The sequence below is a fragment of the Melanotaenia boesemani genome, chromosome 10, assembly GCF_017639745.1.
Source record: "Melanotaenia boesemani isolate fMelBoe1 chromosome 10, fMelBoe1.pri, whole genome shotgun sequence".
Lineage (NCBI taxonomy): Eukaryota > Metazoa > Chordata > Actinopteri > Atheriniformes > Melanotaeniidae > Melanotaenia > Melanotaenia boesemani.
This window is the reverse complement of record NC_055691.1, coordinates 8,233,432-8,253,176: the sequence shown is the minus strand read 5'-3', so window position 1 is coordinate 8,253,176 and position 19,745 is coordinate 8,233,432. Positions and strand designations below refer to the sequence as shown.

Below are 19,745 nucleotides of genomic sequence, written 5' to 3'. Positions count from 1 at the left end.
GCACTGATACTTGACCAGAATCAGCATTCAACCTAATGTCATTTAACACTTTGACCAGAGCTGTTTCAGTGCTGTGATGAGGTCGGAAGCCGGACTGAAATTTATCAAGATTTCCACTTTCATTTAAAAAGTCATTAAGCTGGTGAAACACAACTTTTTCAATAATCTTGGATATAAAAGAGAGGTTAGAGACAGGTCTATAGTTGTTCATTATAGAGGCGTCTAGAGTCCTTTTCTTTAGGAGTGGCTTAATAGCAGCTATCTTTAGTGACTTGGGAAAAATGCCTGATGCCAGTGAGCTGTTAACTATCAGTAGGAGATCACTTTCTACTGAGGTAAAAACTGTTTTTAAAAAGTCAGATGGTATCATGTCCAGAGGGCATGTTGTTGATTTCAAATGCCAAACTGTTTCTTGTAGGATTTTTAAATCGACCATATTAAATTGGTACAAAACATCAGAATTATTTCTGGGTTTTAGACACACACTAGTTATCTTGTGTGACTGTGTGGAATTAATATTTTGTCTAATTGTTTTAATTTTTTGGCAAAAAAGTTGGCAAATTGGTTGCATTTCTCAGTGGAAAGGAGCTCTGGGCTTATCTTTATAGGAGGATTTGCAAGTTTTTCAATCATAGCAAATAGAGTGTGTGAATTGTTGACGGTCTTGTTAATCATTTTAGATAAATGCAGTTCTCTGGCCTTGCACAGCTCATTGTTATAGTTACGCAGCTTTGTTTGTACATCTCAGTGAATTTCAAGTTTATTTTTCTGCCATTTCCACTCAGTTTTTTCTGTATCAGAAAAAATTACAAGGATAATTTCACTATACTATGATATAAATGCTTTTAACACTCAAATTGCTAATTATACTGTTAAGACTGCACTTGTGTATATTGTATGACTTTTAGAATACATTACTTTAACTCATGCTACAGTATTTTTACAGTAAGGTGTTATCAGTTAAATAGCCTCACCCAATATTTAACATACTGGTATTACTGGTGGCGTGGAGATTGCATATACTGACACCAAAAGCGTTCAAATACATTTTCATTCTAAAGGTGTTTTTAACAGTGATTTCTACTGTTAATCATTATGAGCTTAGAGTCAGGTGTTCAGATTTCCTGGAAGAAGTTTATTAATTTCCAGCCAGTTTTCAGCATTTTATCTCTCCATGTAGGAAGTTAAATAGGTTTCTGTAAGGACTGCCTGTTTAGGAAATTAAAAACATGAACTGAAAAAAATATTTTAGTAAGTGTTCATTACCTTCTTTTTTTCCACTACTGACTGTATTAATTACAGATCATTAATACCACAGATTAAACAAGGGCAGTTTGAATCTGTAGAAAAATCTACAAGCAGATGTATTTTCCTCCACGTTATTTTAACTAAATTAATTGAGACCAACTCTCTTAAGTTCAGCTAATTTACCATTTGATGTCAAACATAAGGAAACATATGGAGCAGCTTGAATGAATCTGACTTTCCCCATTTCAGTACAGGTGTTTGAACAGATAGAAGGAAGTAGTGGTGATAAGAGTTAAATCTGAACTTAGAGTACAGGGAAACCAAGAAAAATCGAAGTAGACTGAAAAACGCTTAATGATTACATCGATAGTCCACAAGTGGAAAATGATGAGCATCTGCTTTTTGCATACATGGAAAAATTGTGGTTAAGGGCTTTAAAAATTGTGATGAATTTCTATTCTCCATAGACTATCCAGCATGTGCAAGCTTCACTATGCGTGTGAAATGGCCTCACACATGCATGTTGAGTTCCTGAGTGTGCATAGTGAGGGTCAGGCACGGCCGAAGAACTGCTCTCTGTGTGAAGCAGTGTCCTAGGGCACCCTAAAGTGTATTTCCTCTGTATCTTGACCCCCACCAGTACCCATAGATTCATAACAGATCGACAGAGGATGCCATCAATACTGTCCTGCATGCTGTACTGTCACACCTGGAGGAGAAAGGGTAGTACGCTAGGATGCTTTTTGTGGACTATAGTTCAGCTTTTAATAACATCTTATCCAGCAAGCTGACCACAAAAATGCTGGACCTTGGCCTCAGCAATCACCTTTGTGGGTGGATCCTGGACTTTCTCAGTGAGTGTGAGACGTGGTCCCTTTACCTCAATGACCCTGACACTCAAGCAACACAGGGCTGTGTGCTCAGTCTGTTCCTCTACAGCCTGTACACTCATGACTGCTTACCACAATGCCCGGCAAAATTTATTATAAAATTTGCTATCTCAAATGGAAATGAGGTTAGAGATGAGGTGTGCAAACTCTGAATAGTGTTCTCATTACAACCTCTTCCTTAGGGAAATAAACTATAAGACACATGCAATGGCAATAAAGGCAATTTGATTCAGATGTCCAAGCAAGTTCAGACCATTGTCAGACTGTATAAAGCTCAGAGAAACTGCAAAAGAAAAAACAACAACCAAACAACAAACACACAAACAAACAAAAAACAAAAAAAAAAACAAAAAAAAAAACAACAACAAGAGCTAAATCTCAGACTCTCTAGGCCTTAGTTTACATGTTTAAAGTTTATGACAGTACAGTTAGAAAAAGGCAGAACAAGTAGTGCTTGTTTGGAAAGACTGCCAAAAGAAAGCTTCTTCTCTCTTAAAAGAGTGTGTCAGTACATCTACGGTTTAAAAGATAACTAGTCTGAAGTTAGTCAAGGTAATTACCACCAGTATGACATAAACGCAAAGAAAAAAACAAGTCTGAATATTAGAATATGCTAGTATACTGTAATATGCAACTAAACCAAAGTTTCTGATTATAACAATCAAATGAATAAAAAAAATATAAATCTTTCAGAATGTCATGTTTTATAATCCTGAAATCAGTTACATTCATAATAGTCTTATTATATGACCAATGTACAGTCCACTAAAGAAGGTCAAACATCTCTCTAATTCAAGACACCCCCACTTCAAATGCCACTATCACAAAGTACCCTTTAAAACGTCTTAAATTACATGATGCAGTATGGCAGGCCCCCAACAAGTGCTCCACGGAGAGACATTGAGAAGTGTCTCACACCAAACGCTGGAACTCCTCACATAGGTTGGGATCAGAGGACAAACCAAAGTCACACACTATTAATTAATACTACTTAGATTAAATTAAGTGTTTGTATGGACATTTTCTTCAATTACTGTATGGTAAGCTATGGCAGTTGCTCATTTTATAGCTTTAAAATATTTTAAATCCTTCCTGCTTATGCCAGGGTTTCTTACTTTAGGGAAGCTTGTATACTTTTAAATGTCTATATAAACTAGGTTTCTAAATTAATGATCACAAATATAAGCTATGGATATGTTTAATATCATAAGCAAGGACCTCACCATAACCAAACTTGAATGATAGGTTGATTACTGAGCTGAGATTTTTTTAAAATAAGGAACATGGCTCTAAACTTTGTGCAACGTGTCAAAACAGGAGCTTAAATCACTGTCATCTTTCTATACATGAAAATAGAGTAAGCTGCTCCTAACATTTCCCTTTAGAGCAAGCCATAAAAGTGATTTACTTGTACAGAGTCCCTACTTCAGTACATATAAGGACCATTATATGAAGTGTGAACTATTTACAACATGTGTTTGCTGTATAAAATTGTGGCTTAAAAATGACAAAGAATTGCTCTTGTTTTAAATACTAAAGAATACTAATATGAATAAAATAAGTAAAACAAAAATAAAGAATATACTTTTTAACTTTTAAGCGACTCAGAACTATTTATGACCCACTTAAGTAAATAAAAGTTCAAAGAATTCCCAAGAGTTTTTGCCTGGCTCAAGTTGGCTGTTAAAAACTGTGAGAGCCAACTCAGCAGACATTCTGAATATCATTGTGGCTATAAGATATAATGGTTGTAAGAGCATCCTGTGAAGTGAAGCAACATTACTCATAAAGTTAATTTTAAAGCCATTTGTACCCTGACATGTTTGTGATAATACAACTGTGTCGTGTTTGATGCAATGATTGTGTTTACATCTTACATTAATATTAGTCCATTTACATGTTTCCAATAACAGTGTATGAAAATATTTGAAAGCTATTTAGATTACGCAGGGATTTGGCTAAATTTAGTGTCATAAATCAGTAGTCATTCTAACCTTACTTGGCCTGTTAGAATGCTTGAATCTTTGCCACGTAAGCAAACAAGATCATATATAAGGAGTGGAGGAGAAGCTTCAGAGTGTGGTAGAAGACCAGTGAAGTTCCTGCTTGTGGTGAGGTTATGCACTATTAAGGCTTCTAACATTGATTTGCATTCTAAATTCAATGAATAAGTTAAAGAATTGTAATTTAAGAATAACAATCACATTAACATACTGTAATTGATTAAATCCAGTGTTTTCATAGAACTTAAAATTTCTTTATTTCTTGCTACTCTATATACTGTACAGTAAGCATAAGCTGAGTTTTAATTAAGTTTTGGTTTGGTTGGCTCACTAACTAAATCATGTTTTTTCACAGGGTTGTGGAGCAAAAATTTTCCTTATACATAGAGAAAGGGTAAGGTATGTACAACAATGGATATTCTCCTTTTTTAAAAAAACAAAACATGGATATTCAGTCATAGCACTTAGGTGTAGATCTCCAATTTACACAAAAATAAAATAGCAGCACATAAAAGGGTAAACACAAGGCTGGTCTCTTCTTTATTAACCTAAGCAGAAGGGGACTGTTCCACATAAGTTAACAGTAGTAAACTGTAGGTACATAGTCATTTGCAATACCACAACATTTCTTTGAGTGGAAAACTTCTGATTCTGGTATTGTGTGAATTGATTCACAGACATAAGCCGCCACCATGAGTACGGACGCAGAAATGGCCGTTTATGGCAAAGCTGCCATTTACCTCCGTAAGCCGGAGAAAGAGAGAATTGAGGCTCAAAACATGCCATTCGATGCCAAGGCTGCCTGCTACGTGGCAGATGCCAAGGAGCTGTACTTGAAGGCAACAATCATCAAGAAAGATGGTGGCAAAGTCACTGTCAAAGTCTTGACCACTGAGGAGGTCAGTACAGCAAAGTCACATTTGCCTGGGAATTAAGTGTGATTAGTTCTAACCGTGGGGAATGTCCGGTTGCAGGAGAGGACAGTTAAAGAAGATGACGTCTTTCCCATGAACCCTCCCAAGTTCGACAAAATTGAGGACATGGCCATGATGACCCATCTCAATGAAGCCTCTGTGCTGTATAATCTCAAAGAGCGTTATGCAGCCTGGATGATCTACGTAAGACAATCTCACTAAAGCCCAAACAGAAAGACTGAGAATTACTACAGTTGCCTCTTAATGGTATTAACATAAAATCTCTATAACTTCTTGCAGACCTACTCTGGGTTGTTCTGTGCAACTGTGAACCCCTACAAGTGGCTCCCAGTGTACGATTCTGAAGTTGTATCTGCCTACAGAGGCAAGAAGCGTATGGAGGCTCCACCCCACATCTTCTCTGTCTCTGACAACGCTTATCAGTTCATGCTTACTGGTAGGTCCTTAACGAAGAATAGTTTGTTTCATATGATTTATATTTGGATGTTTATGGCTTATATACTTAGTAAATGCTGTTTTTCACATTAACAGATAGGGAGAACCAGTCTGTCCTGATTACGTGAGTATCACATTCATTGACTTTGTTCAAATCAAATTAATTTTGTGATCAAATACTTACAAGTCTATATCTGTACCCAGTGGAGAATCTGGTGCTGGAAAGACTGTGAACACCAAGCGTGTCATCCAGTACTTTGCAACTATCGCTGTTGGAGGAGATAAGAAGAAGGAACAAAGTAGCAAGATGCAGGTAAGTTATGACAACATCTGTGAAATTACAGAATACTTACAGAATAAAGTCCTTTTCTAATACAAGTTCTAAATTTGGATTATAGGGGTCACTGGAGGATCAGATCATTGCTGCCAATCCCCTGCTGGAGGCTTACGGTAATGCCAAAACTGTGAGGAATGACAACTCCTCCCGTTTTGTAAGTATGGAATCATTTTTACATGGTAAAAATCTTGCTAAACATTGACCATGTGGGTAGAACTTAAATATTTGATTGTTCCAAACAGGGTAAATTCATCAGAATTCACTTTGGCACAACTGGCAAACTGGCTAGTGCTGATATTGAGACATGTAAGTCATGTTCAAGTAATTCTCAAGGAGAATCCATGTAATGCTGTTTCAAAGTGAAAAAAACTGAGACTAATGGACAAAATTTACAGATCTGCTGGAGAAGTCTAGAGTGACATTCCAGCTTCCTGATGAGAGAGGCTACCACATCTTCTACCAGATGATGACAAACCACAAGCCTGAGCTGATTGGTAAGCAGACTGAGCTCTTGCAATGTGTCAGATAAAATGTCATATTTTTAAAAATGAGCTAAACATTTTACTCTTTGATTTTCAGAAATGTCACTGATCACAACCAACCCCTATGACTTCCCCATGTGCAGCATGGGTCAGATCACTGTGGCCAGCATTGATGACAAAGTTGAGCTGGAAGCCACTGATGTGAGTGAACTTTATCATTACCAGTCAAAAGTCTGGACACAATTTCCCATTAGATTTAATGGGTATGTTTGTTCAAACTTTTGACTGGTTGTGTGTGTATATATATATATATATATAGTGGATATTTAGACATACGTTAAAGTAGCTTTTAAAAACACATCCTGAAACTATTACATTTCACGTGATTTCATATTTTCAACAGAATGCCATTGACATCCTGGGCTTCACTGCTGAGGAGAAGATGAGCATCTACAAGCTGACTGGTGCTGTTCTTCACCATGGTAACATGAAGTTCAAGCAAAAGCAGCGAGAGGAGCAGGCTGAGCCTGATGGCACAGAGGGTGAGTACATATACACTGAAATATTTGCAGAAGTTTTAAGCCCAATTTGTCCATAATGGACAATTACTGTCTCATCCTGCATGCATTAATTTTAAATGACTGTTTTTAGATGCTGACAAGGTTGCTTACTTGTTGGGTCTGAACTCTGCTGACATGCTGAAGGCTCTGTGCTATCCCAGAGTGAAGGTCGGAAATGAGTTTGTCACCAAGGGACAGACTGTGCCTCAGGTAAACAGGAGCCATTAATATCAAATTTGCTACTTTAGAGAAAATGAAACACCATTTACTTCCATATAATTAATACAAAACTGAAGGTTAGTAGTCTTATTAGTTTTCCACTGAATTCTGCATGCACTACAAATCAGTGGCCATCACATAATCTTTTTAAAATTATTTTTAAAGAAACAATTTGTGTTGGCCATTTAGTAAATGCAACAGTACGTTGAGGGACCTAGCCCTTTAGAAAACAGATGACTGACATTCATCAAGTCATGCCCTTGTTCTTCTTTAGGTGCTGAACTCTGTCACTGCTCTGGCCAAGTCAATCTATGAAAGGATGTTCTTGTGGATGGTCATCCGTATCAACCAGATGTTGGACACCAAGCAGCAGAGGAATTTCTTCATTGGTGTCCTGGACATTGCTGGCTTTGAAATCTTTGATGTAGGCTTCATTTCCAAAATTTCAGTTCTTTTCATGTCTGTTTTCTACTCTAATTATTTGTCCATTTACAGTTCAACACTTTGGAGCAGCTGTGCATTAACTTCACCAATGAGAAACTGCAACAGTTCTTCAACCACCACATGTTTGTCCTGGAGCAAGAGGAGTACAAGAAGGAGGGTATTATCTGGGAGTTCATTGACTTTGGTATGGACTTGGCTGCCTGCATTGAGCTGATTGAAAAGGTAAACAATAATCTCAGAAATCTCAATGATGCAAAAATGACTGGAGTATGACTTTAGAGCACTGACGATTCATTACCCCCTCTCACCTCTTTCTGTGTTAATAAAGCCCATGGGCATCTTCTCCATCCTTGAAGAGGAGTGCATGTTCCCCAAGGCCACTGACACTTCCTTCAAGAACAAGCTGTATGACCAGCATCTTGGCAAGAACAAAGCCTTTGAGAAGCCAAAGCCTGCCAAGGGCAAGGCTGAGGCCCACTTCTCCCTGGTGCACTATGCCGGTACAGTGGATTACAACATCAGTGGTTGGCTGGACAAGAACAAGGACCCACTGAACGAGTCCGTCTTGCAGCTTTACCAGAAGTCCTCATGTAAACTGGTGGCCCTGATTTATCCTCCTGCTCCCGCTGAAGGTAAGAGTTTTGACAAGTAAACTGCATTTTATGAATTCTTCTCAGTGTAATTTTTTGAGGACAATGAAAAAACAATTTAAAGTCTCTGTCAAATGCATTTCTATTTAAATCACATTCTGAAAAACAGACACCAGCAAGAAGGGAGGCAAGAAGAAGGGTGGTTCCATGCAGACTGTGTCTTCACAGTTCAGGGTAAGCTTTAAAAAAGATATCAAATGCCCTTTGAGTGTTTAAAATCACGTTATCCCCGGTGTGACAAATATTCGCTTCTTTGTACCTACAGGAGAACTTGGGCAAGCTGATGACAAACTTGAGGAGCACCCATCCTCACTTTGTGCGCTGCCTGATTCCCAATGAGTCCAAGACTCCAGGTACAAAAGACACATTATTTAATTGTCATTTTGTTGACTCAATGATTAATTCTTTATTTATTTTCTTTATAATACTTTTAATAATAATTAAGAAAGATTTACTCTACAGGTCTGATGGAGAACTTCCTGGTCATCCACCAGCTCAGGTGTAACGGTGTGCTGGAGGGTATCAGAATCTGCAGGAAAGGTTTCCCCAGCAGAATCCTCTATGGTGACTTCAAACAGCGGTGAAATTTCTATACTAGTTACATTATGCTCTTGAACAAGTATGATCATAAAACAATGACTCTGACCATCAAATCTCTAATAAAAGATACAAGGTACTGAACGCCAGTGTCATCCCTGAGGGCCAGTTCATTGACAACAAGAAGGCCTCAGAGAAGCTGCTTGGATCAATTGATGTTGATCATGACCAGTACAGATTTGGACACACCAAGGTTAGTGCTTTGATTGATTTTAGAAGCTCTGATGTAATAAAATGAATGATAGGATTTTCAATTAATATTTTGCCCATGATAGATATACTCTGTTTTTTTATTTGAGGATATGTCAAAACACTTTTTTATTTTAACCTGTGCTAGTTTATTTTGCCATGAAGTAGTGTCCCATGGTTCATCATTGTCTGATGTCCCATGCAGGACCACAGTTTCTCTTAAAGCAGCACCAATCATTTGCCGTAACTGCTTGTTAGTTTAGAAAATAAATTTGAGACTGGTACATGTGGTGAAAAATCTGTGAATATGTTGTCTTGACAGTTTGTGTGGTTCTTTGAGTCTCTTCTCACTTTTACACTACCTACTACTTACACTACTATCTTTTATTGCTGTTTGACATATACTGCAAAAGTAATGTTTCTATGTTGTATTTGTTCAGGTGTTCTTCAAGGCTGGTCTGCTAGGTACCCTTGAGGAGATGAGAGATGAAAAGTTGGCAGCTTTGGTCACAATGACTCAGGCTCTCTGCCGTGGTTACCTCATGAGGAAGGAGTTTGTTAAGATGATGGAGAGGAGGCATGTAGAGAACAGAAAACGATTAATCATGTCAGGAGTAATGAAGATTGCTCTTTTCAATAACAAAAACTTAATGTCCACAGGGAAGCCATCTATACTATCCAGTACAACGTCCGCTCATTCATGAATGTCAAACACTGGCCATGGATGAAGGTTTACTATAAGATCAAGCCTCTCCTGAAGAGTGCTGAGACTGAGAAGGAGCTGGCCCAGATGAAGGAGAACTATGAGAAGATGACAACAGACTTGGCTGCTGCTTTGGCCAAGAAGAAGGAACTGGAGGAGAAGATGGTGTCTCTTCTGCAGGAGAAGAATGATCTGCAGCTCCAAGTGGCATCTGTAAGTACATATCTGTGAAGAGTTGTACCTTTATATGTCTTTATATGTCAAATATGTCATGTCCTTTATATGTGAAATGTGAATGTGCAATCAAACTTTTTCAAATGTAAACTAGGAATCAGAGAATCTATCAGATGCTGAGGAGAGATGTGAGGGACTCATCAAGAGCAAGATTCAGCTGGAGGCCAAACTCAAAGAGACAACTGAGAGACTGGAGGATGAAGAGGAAATCAATGCTGAACTTACTGCCAAGAAGAGAAAGCTGGAGGATGAATGCTCTGAGCTCAAAAAGGATATTGATGACCTGGAGCTTACCTTGGCCAAGGTGGAAAAGGAGAAACATGCCACTGAGAACAAGGTTTGTAAAAGTCAGATGGTTTCTGCAGATCAGATAACATTTAAGAACATTGTGTGATAACACTTTTCTGGCTGATGTAGGTGAAGAACCTGACTGAGGAGATGGCCTCTCAGGATGAGAGCATTGCCAAACTGACAAAGGAGAAGAAAGCCCTTCAGGAGGCTCATCAGCAGACTCTGGATGACCTGCAGGCTGAGGAAGACAAAGTCAACACTCTCACCAAGTCTAAGACCAAGCTTGAGCAGCAAGTTGATGATGTAAGTTTATAAAGTCTTGTGAACTGATTACAAAAATGACCATATACTTTCTAAAACATGACAATGATTCCTTATTAATTGTCAGCTTGAGGGTTCCCTGGAGCAAGAGAAGAAGCTTCGCATGGACCTTGAGAGAGCAAAGAGGAAGCTGGAGGGTGATCTGAAACTGGCTCAGGAATCCATCATGGATCTGGAGAATGACAAGCAGCAGTCTGACGAGAAACTGAAAAAGTAACTGAGATGTTTTTATCTTCTTTTTTCAAAATTCATTCTGGTTCTAAACATGTACTATATCTCACATCTCACATTATAATTCTCACAGGAAGGACTTTGAAATCAGCCAACTCCTCAGCAAGATTGAGGATGAGCAGTCAATGGGTGCTCAGCTCCAGAAGAAGATCAAGGAGCTTCAGGTGACTGGATCATTATGTGGAATCACACAGTACTCCATCTTTTACATTTGAAAGTTTCGTCAAGGCTGACATATCCCACACCCAACAGGCTCGTATTGAGGAGCTGGAGGAGGAGATTGAGGCTGAACGTGCTGCTCGTGCCAAGGTTGAGAAGCAGAGGGCTGACCTCTCCAGGGAACTTGAGGAGATCAGCGAGAGGCTGGAAGAGGCTGGTGGTGCCACAGCAGCTCAGATTGAGATGAACAAGAAGCGTGAGGCTGAGTTCCAGAAGCTCCGTCGTGATCTTGAGGAGGCTACTCTGCAGCATGAAGCCACTGCTGCAGCTCTGCGCAAGAAGCAGGCTGACAGCGTTGCTGAGCTGGGAGAGCAGATCGACAACCTACAGCGCGTCAAGCAGAAGCTTGAGAAAGAAAAGAGTGAATACAAGATGGAGATTGATGACCTCTCTAGCAACATGGAGGCTGTTGCTAAAGCAAAGGTACAAAACACATCCATATGTATTTTACTATTTAAAAGGAAATAAGACAGTAATAAGTTTGAATTAAAATCGTACTGATTCCATGTCTCTTCTCCACATTAGGGCAACCTTGAAAAGTTGTGCCGTACTCTTGAGGACCAACTTAGTGAACTTAAGACCAAGAATGATGAGAACAATCGCCAGATCAATGATTTGGGTGCACAGAAAGCACGTCTCCTCACAGAAAATGGTACATATGACACAGGATTTTACTGCAGACTTATCCAGTGTATGACCATGAAAGTGTACTCAAACTAATTTGATGAACATTTTCACAAAAGGTGAGTTTGGCCGTCAAATTGAGGAGAAAGAAGCTCTGGTCTCTCAGCTGACAAGAGGCAAACAGGCCTTCACACAGCAGATTGAGGAACTCAAGAGGCAGATTGAAGAGGAGGTCAAGGTACGAAACCTTTAGATGAGATGTATATTAATAAAGCTTGTTTATGATTGAAAAGATGTGCTCATTTTTCCGCATGTTTTAACCAGGCTAAGAATGCTCTTGCCCATGGACTGCAATCAGCCCGCCATGACTGTGATCTGTTGAGGGAGCAGTTTGAGGAGGAGCAGGAGGCCAAGGCTGAACTGCAGCGTGGTATGTCCAAGGCCAACAGCGAGGTGGCTCAGTGGAGAACTAAGTATGAAACTGATGCTATCCAGCGCACTGAGGAGCTTGAGGAATCCAAGTAAGTAACACTCAAACAAATAAGAGCCTTTTAATGCACCATTGTGTCATTTTGGTGTAATTAAAATGGCTTTAGTTATTAATATGCATTTAAAAAACAGCTGTCATGTGTTCATTTCAAGTCTTATGTTAGAATTACAATTTGATTATGGTAAAAAAATTCCTGTAAAAATACAATAGAAATGTGTAGCTTACTGAGATAAATCTCACTGATTTCCATTAAAGGAAAAAGCTGGCCCAGCGTCTTCAGGAGGCTGAAGAGCAGATTGAGGCTGTGAACTCCAAGTGTGCATCTCTGGAGAAGACCAAACAGAGGCTTCAGAGTGAAGTGGAGGACCTTATGATTGATGTGGAGAGAGCTAACGGCCTGGCTGCCAACCTGGACAAGAAGCAGAGGAACTTTGACAAGGTACCATCTTTTAATTTGGGTGACCAAGATATTAATTAACTTTTTTCTGTATGGATGAATAACTCAGAGGTATAAACTGTTTTTATTTAGGTGCTGGCAGAGTGGAAGCAGAAGTATGAGGAGGGTCAGGCAGAACTCGAGGGAGCTCAAAAGGAGGCTCGTTCTCTGAGCACTGAACTGTTCAAGATGAAGAACTCTTATGAGGAAGCCCTGGATCAGCTGGAGACAATGAAGCGTGAAAACAAGAACCTGCAGCGTAAGTTTCTACCCAACTCTGTTAGCAAAAGCTGAAATCTATCTTTTGCATCTTAGGTCTAAATATTAATTAAATATATCCTTGCAGAGGAGATCTCAGATCTGACTGAACAGATTGGTGAGACTGGTAAGAGCATCCACGAGCTGGAGAAGGCCAAGAAGCAGGTTGAGACAGAGAAGGCTGAAATCCAGACAGCTCTTGAGGAGGCTGAGGTAAATCTTTGTCTGAGGAATTATTTTTATAAGACAATTCCATTAATGAATATGAACATAATTTAATTTTTGATACCAACAGGGAACCCTGGAGCACGAAGAGTCTAAGATCCTGCGTGTTCAGCTGGAGCTCAACCAGATTAAGGGTGAGGTGGACAGGAAGCTTGCAGAGAAAGATGAAGAGATGGAGCAGATCAAGAGGAACAGCCAGAGGGTGACTGACTCCATGCAGAGCACTCTGGACGCTGAGGTCAGGAGCAGGAACGACGCCCTGAGAATCAAGAAGAAGATGGAGGGAGACCTGAATGAGATGGAGATTCAGCTGAGCCATGCCAATCGCCAGGCTGCTGAGTCCCAGAAACAGCTGAGGAACGTGCAGGCACAGCTGAAGGTATTGTCAGGGAGCACATCTTTATTCTGCTATTTATGTAACTTACTGTAAATGAGCTGTGCTTTTCTTTAGGATGCTCAACTGCACCTTGATGATGCTGTCAGAGCCCAGGATGACCTCAAGGAACAGGCTGCTATGGTGGATCGCAGGAACGGTCTCATGGTGGCGGAAATTGAGGAACTCAGAGCTGCTCTGGAACAGACAGAGAGAAGCCGCAAGATCGCTGAGCAGGAGCTGGTGGATGCCAGCGAACGTGTTGGACTTCTGCACTCTCAGGTAACTAATCTGCTAACTTCTTTGAAACTTCACAAATCTACAACCATGAAATCAGGCCAGATATAACTAGATCTCATTGTTTAGAACACAAGTCTCCTGAACACCAAGAAGAAGCTTGAGGCTGACCTGGTTCAGGTCCAGAGTGAAGTGGATGACACTGTTCAGGAAGCAAGAAATGCAGAGGAGAAGGCCAAGAAGGCTATCACTGATGTAAGTTTAAATTTCATTGGTTTTTACTTGTTTAAATTTTTTTATTGCAACTGAACTGTAAAATATTTCAACTTTAAATGTTATTTCTTTCTAGGCTGCTATGATGGCTGAGGAGTTGAAGAAGGAGCAGGACACTAGTGCTCACCTGGAGAGGATGAAGAAGAACCTTGAGGTTGCTGTTAAGGACCTGCAGCACCGCCTGGATGAGGCTGAGAACCTGGCCATGAAGGGTGGCAAGAAGCAGCTCCAGAAACTTGAGTCTAGGGTAAGGATGAATATGTCAGATTTCTGTACCTCGGGAAATGTATAACATACTAAACCCACAGTTTCTAATTCATACATTTATTTAATCTTTTTCAAGGTTCGTGAGCTGGAGACAGAGGTTGAAGCTGAGCAGAGACGTGGTGTTGATGCCGTTAAGGGTGTCCGCAAATATGAGAGGAGAGTGAAGGAGCTCACCTACCAGGTACAACAACCTTGACACTTAACATATATAGTATAAATTATTCTAATATTGTTCTGGCCTTTACCCATATTTAACATAAAAATTCACACATTGTATTACAGACTGAGGAGGACAAGAAGAACGTTGCCAGGCTGCAGGATCTGGTTGACAAGTTGCAGCTCAAAGTGAAGGCCTACAAGAGGCAGGCTGAGGAGGCGGTAAGGGGAAAAACAAATAAAAAAACATTTACTTTGAACAATTATTTGATGTATTTCATATATGGTGAGTCTTTGTAACTTCTATTGCATTTGAGTATTTTTTTTTTTTTGCTGTGTATTCCAGGAGGAGCAGGCCAATGTTCATCTTTCCAAGTGCAGGAAGATCCAGCATGAGCTGGAGGAGGCTGAGGAGCGTGCTGACATTGCAGAGTCTCAGGTCAACAAGCTGAGGGCAAAAAGCCGTGACTCTGGAAAGGTAAATATATGTTAAAAGCTAAAAGAGAATTCTCTCTTATTCTTTTATTTTTTAATTACATCCTCAAGTTTGTTTAAGGAATACATTCATACATAGAGTTTTCCGTTATATTCTTTATACTGTTCGCCTTATGTATAAATAGTCTAAGTGAATTATATGTATATAATAAAATATAATAATAAAATATAAATATATAAATAAAAGAAACTCATTCACCACCTATCCTTTTTTTAACAGGGAAAGGAAGCTGCTGAGTAAAGGACATTCTATCTCACCATGTTGAATCATATAATATGATTTAGTTGACTCTGAAACAATAAAGATTACTGCTGCTTTTACATTGCTGTCTGTACTACTTTCACTTTTTTTTCCATTCATAAGTTCCTAACACATGACAAAAAGATTCCATATCATTTAGATTACATGACTAAATTTCTAGTCATTAACACAGACTGATTTGTGTGGAGAAACACCACCTACGTGTGATAGACTGGTGACCTGCACAGGGTATACCCTGCCTCTCGCCTAGTAGCTGCAGGGATAGGCCCCAGCTCTCCCATGACCCTGCACTGGGATAAGCAGGGATAGATAATGGATGAATGAATGGAAAAGAAGTTACTCTAAAAACAAAATGACATAACCATATGATTTACAACATGACCCTTTCACATGACAAAATAGTTCTAGAACAATCATCAATAGCTACACAACTTCCTGACAGTAAAAAACTGTTTTGATGTCTACCAGTCAGGTTTTCAGCCACACCACAGAACTGTGACTGCTTTAGTTAAGGTCTTTAACGGTATCCACTTGAGGACAGATGACGGAAACATTTCAGTCCTGGTACTACTGGATCTCAGTGCTGCATTTGACACGGTCGATCATAACATCATACCATCTGAAAAACTGGGTAGGACTTTCTGGTGCTTTAATTAATTGGTTTGAGTCCTATTTAAAAGACAAGAACAACTTTGTGTCTATAGGTAACTACAAATCTGAGTGAACCAAAATAACCTGTGGGGTTCCCCAAGGCTCCATCCTGGGGCCACTGCTGTTCAAAAACTAAATGCTCCCACTCGCTCAAATTATGTAAAACAATTAAATATGTTACCATAACTATGCCGATGACACACAAATCTACATAACCATCTAACCGGGAGACTATAGTCCAATCCAAACACTGATCAACTGCACTGATCAAATTTAAAATTGGATACACATACATATATACTCACATACCCATGTTGATGTAGCAGGATTGAGTTATTTATGTATTTAGATTTTTTTTTTTTTTTGCCCCTTTTTCTTTGTTCCTTCAGTTTGATAGTTGTTTGTTCTCTTGCCCTCCTCAATTTGTGTAGACTAGGATGTTTTTTACGTTTAGTTGATGACTGTTTCTCTATTATCACTCTCGATTACTGTAAAATAAATAAATAAATAAAAGAGATATAAAAATAATAATAGTGCTTCAAACAATAAATATACAAACAATGAAAATATCCAAAGTATAAGGACAAATAGTAGTAACCCAATAGCAACACAGACAGCTTGTTTAACTTAGATTATGCACAAACATTTTGGGCGTACATAATTGCACCTTGTTAAGCCTTGATTAATCATTGCATGATTATTGCAAGTGTGACTAATTATTTGTGAAAATGGGTTTAAATTTCAGTCTGTTAATTACAGCTGTTTGATGATCATTAGAAATAATGTCATTTCCAAAACATCTCAAAGCTTGATGTGAGTGACTGACTACACATTTGTACCACAGAATGAAGGAGTTACTCAGAAAGGAGAAAGTGTCAGCTGTCCTGTTACTGCTGTCTTGAGATGGAGAGAAATACTGAGAAATACTGAGTGCAAGCTTGTGTGTGTGTTTAAAGAAGAGTTATTGAGTGTTTTGAGGTGTGAAAACAAATAATAAAAAGCAAATAATTCTTTCTGCAAATAAAAAACATGCTGTTTTCTTTAATGTGGAAATTATAAGTGTTTGTAACTCACTAGACTCTGTGGCATTCTAAACATTACTCTGCTCAACATGCAGTGAGGTTGACATTCAAGCAGCACTAATGTGCAAAGGGCCAAAAATGGCCTTGCAGCCATCTGTGTAGAGTCAGTTGACATGTTAATAGCTTGACATGTGAGTGTGAATGCCAAAGATTAATATCGCTCAAATAAATTAATCATGATTATTAAATTAGAATTATAATATTTATTCTGTTAAGTATTTGCTCCAATTTGTACTTCTTTATTCAAGCAAATTCAGCTATATGGATTAGAATATGTACTTTGATGATACTGGTGTGTATCAATAAATCATTTAAGTAATTAAAATCAGTCAAAAGGCTCATTGTAAAAAAAAAAAGAAAGAAATTGCTTTTTAAGTGGAGATCATTGCCAATTTAATATCTACATTTGCTGATGGAAAGATGAAATGTGAGATGTATGTACTAGCGTCAAATTCTAAAGTCATATAACATCAGCTGTCATCCTGACTATATTTGGCATGTGTACCATACTTAGCTTCTGCATTGTAAGCAACCTAAGGACTAAGATGGCGACTAAGTGGAAAATGTAAAGCTTATGTTTATGTTGACATTAACTACTTGAGCAGCCTAAATGAAAAGTCTGGCTATGTTGTACTGTGTGACATCCATGATGACAGTTTAACTTAATCGATCATAATGAATCTTAAAACTACATTTCTTAAAATGGTAAACATGTACAAGATTTTAACGATTATTCAGTGATCACTTCAAATATTCTCCAGAGTAAACATGTTCGGTACAAATTACTACTCCTTATAATTTTTGTATTCTTTCATTCATTGATAACTGATTCTGAAAGGCTTCTAAAAAATCTAAATAATGTGTGGGAAATGCATTGTCATCTAAGTCTGCTTCCTGTTGAGACAAAACTAAGGAACATTAACTAAGGATAACATTTCAATAAACATGCATAAGTAATCCTCTGCTAAGTTTGCATGTAGTCAACAGGTGGGAGAAATTGAGGATCAGAGGGAAGATCTAAAATAGACAAACAGGGTGCAAAGAACTTAAACAGCTGGTGATACAACAGACACGATGGATTTCTACACACTCACCATCTGACCATTTAAGTAGCAAACTCTTCTCAGAAATGTGATGGTCATAAATATAAATATATAAATAATTATATCAAGAACAAGTAATGCCCCTTCAATACAAAGAGGATTGAATGAAGTAGATGACAGCATGCAAGATGCAAGGCATGCAAGGAAGGTCAAGAGGGCTATTAGGGAGCGACAAGATTACGATGATGTTTGACATGAAACATGACTGAGGACAAATAAAAAGCTGGAAGTTGTAGTGGTGGCCCAGCATAATTTGTGCAAGGCTGAGAAATATAGGAATGTAATACATATATTAAGGAACTACTTAGTTTTTCTTTGTGAGGTTAAGACCTTTATTAAAACAGAATGAAAAAAAAGTTGGCAGTCAATGTGAAAGGAGTATGCAATGACAATTTGAAATTCATTTAAAGCTTAAAATTCAAACCCAGTTATCGTAATAACATCAGGATATAGTCTAATATATCAAGTATCTAGTATGTTTATTCTAGTATATTTACTTTATGCCACAAATTTTATGAAAAGCATTACCAGACTTGGCTGATTTGAAGCCACATGGTTTGTGAAATGTGGGCCAAAAAACAAAAAACAAAAAACAAAACAAAACAAAAAAACCCCGATAAAACTAAACAATAAACAAGCAACTCTGCCACTCTGGCGTAAGGACTACTTATTTTTTAACTACTTAACACCTGAATTTATTATAAATAAATTACTGAATAAAATATATATATAAAAAAAACTAAATAAATACTGTGGGGAAAAAAGGGGGAAACAGAACAAAGAAAATCAGACTGAAAAAAACAAACAAAAAAAACAGTTGATGTCATGCTCTCTGGGTTTTGGTTTTTGTAATCTTAAGCTCTTTTTTATTGTCTTATTATGTAGGTTTTCCCTTGTGTAATGTTTCACTTTCTGCTTCCTTCCAAGTGCACTTGGTTTGATTTAGCTAACTCACTTTACCTGTAGGTAGTTGTCCTCAATGTATTTAAACCCTTTGGTTCCAGTTTCCCCTTGCCAGTTCATTGTCATGTACTCGTCTTATCTCCACAGGGGTCGTCTTTATAAGGCTTGTTAATAAACTTTGTTCCTGCATTCCATCTGCCTCGTAAGCTTACATGTGGGTCCACATACTCTACGCTTCGTGACAGATAATAAATAAATTATATAGAATAAATACATAAATGAAAGTAAATAAATAAAAATAATCAAAGAAAATAAATAAAATAAACAAAAGCCAGAGGTGGTTTGTCGCAAATTTGCAACAACAGGCATCAAGGAGTTAATTTCCTTTATTGATTTACACTGTTTAAATTAATGCTGTCTACAACATGAAAAACCGATACTGTTTTGTGTAAGACGTGTAGAAATAGCAGACTTTATAGTGCTCATCAAATAGCAGAAAAGACATTTATTCCTTAGACAGTTTAGACAGAAGCATTAACCCACATTAACCTGCAATAAAAAAAACTTGACCTTGCAACTCTAACATCTGTGGCACTGGTACCAAAGGGGAAAGGTCCTGGTGAATACGCATTTAAAGGTTTAAACAGTTCAACACTACATTACACTACATTCACTTACAGGCTTGACTGTAGCTATTCAAAAAATGTTAACTTACTCACTTGTAAAATAAAATGACATGTACATGCTGCTTTGACTCTTTACAGCTCCAAATCAAACTGAAAAAAGTCCACACATGTTGAAACATGCAGTATATCAAATATTCATTGTGTTAATAAACTTATCATGCCATAGTGTATATTAAAAAAAAATAATAAGTATCTGTGGTGATCTGTATTTCTAAACATTTGAATAATATGTGGCC

At 38.1% G+C, this 19,745-nt stretch overlaps 1 pseudogene; it reads left to right on the top strand.

Moving 5' to 3' along the window:
• Positions 1-4,833: 4,833 nt before the first annotated feature.
• On the top strand, positions 4,834-15,080 carry LOC121647979 (annotated as a pseudogene).
• The last annotated feature ends 4,665 nt before the right edge of the window (positions 15,081-19,745 follow it).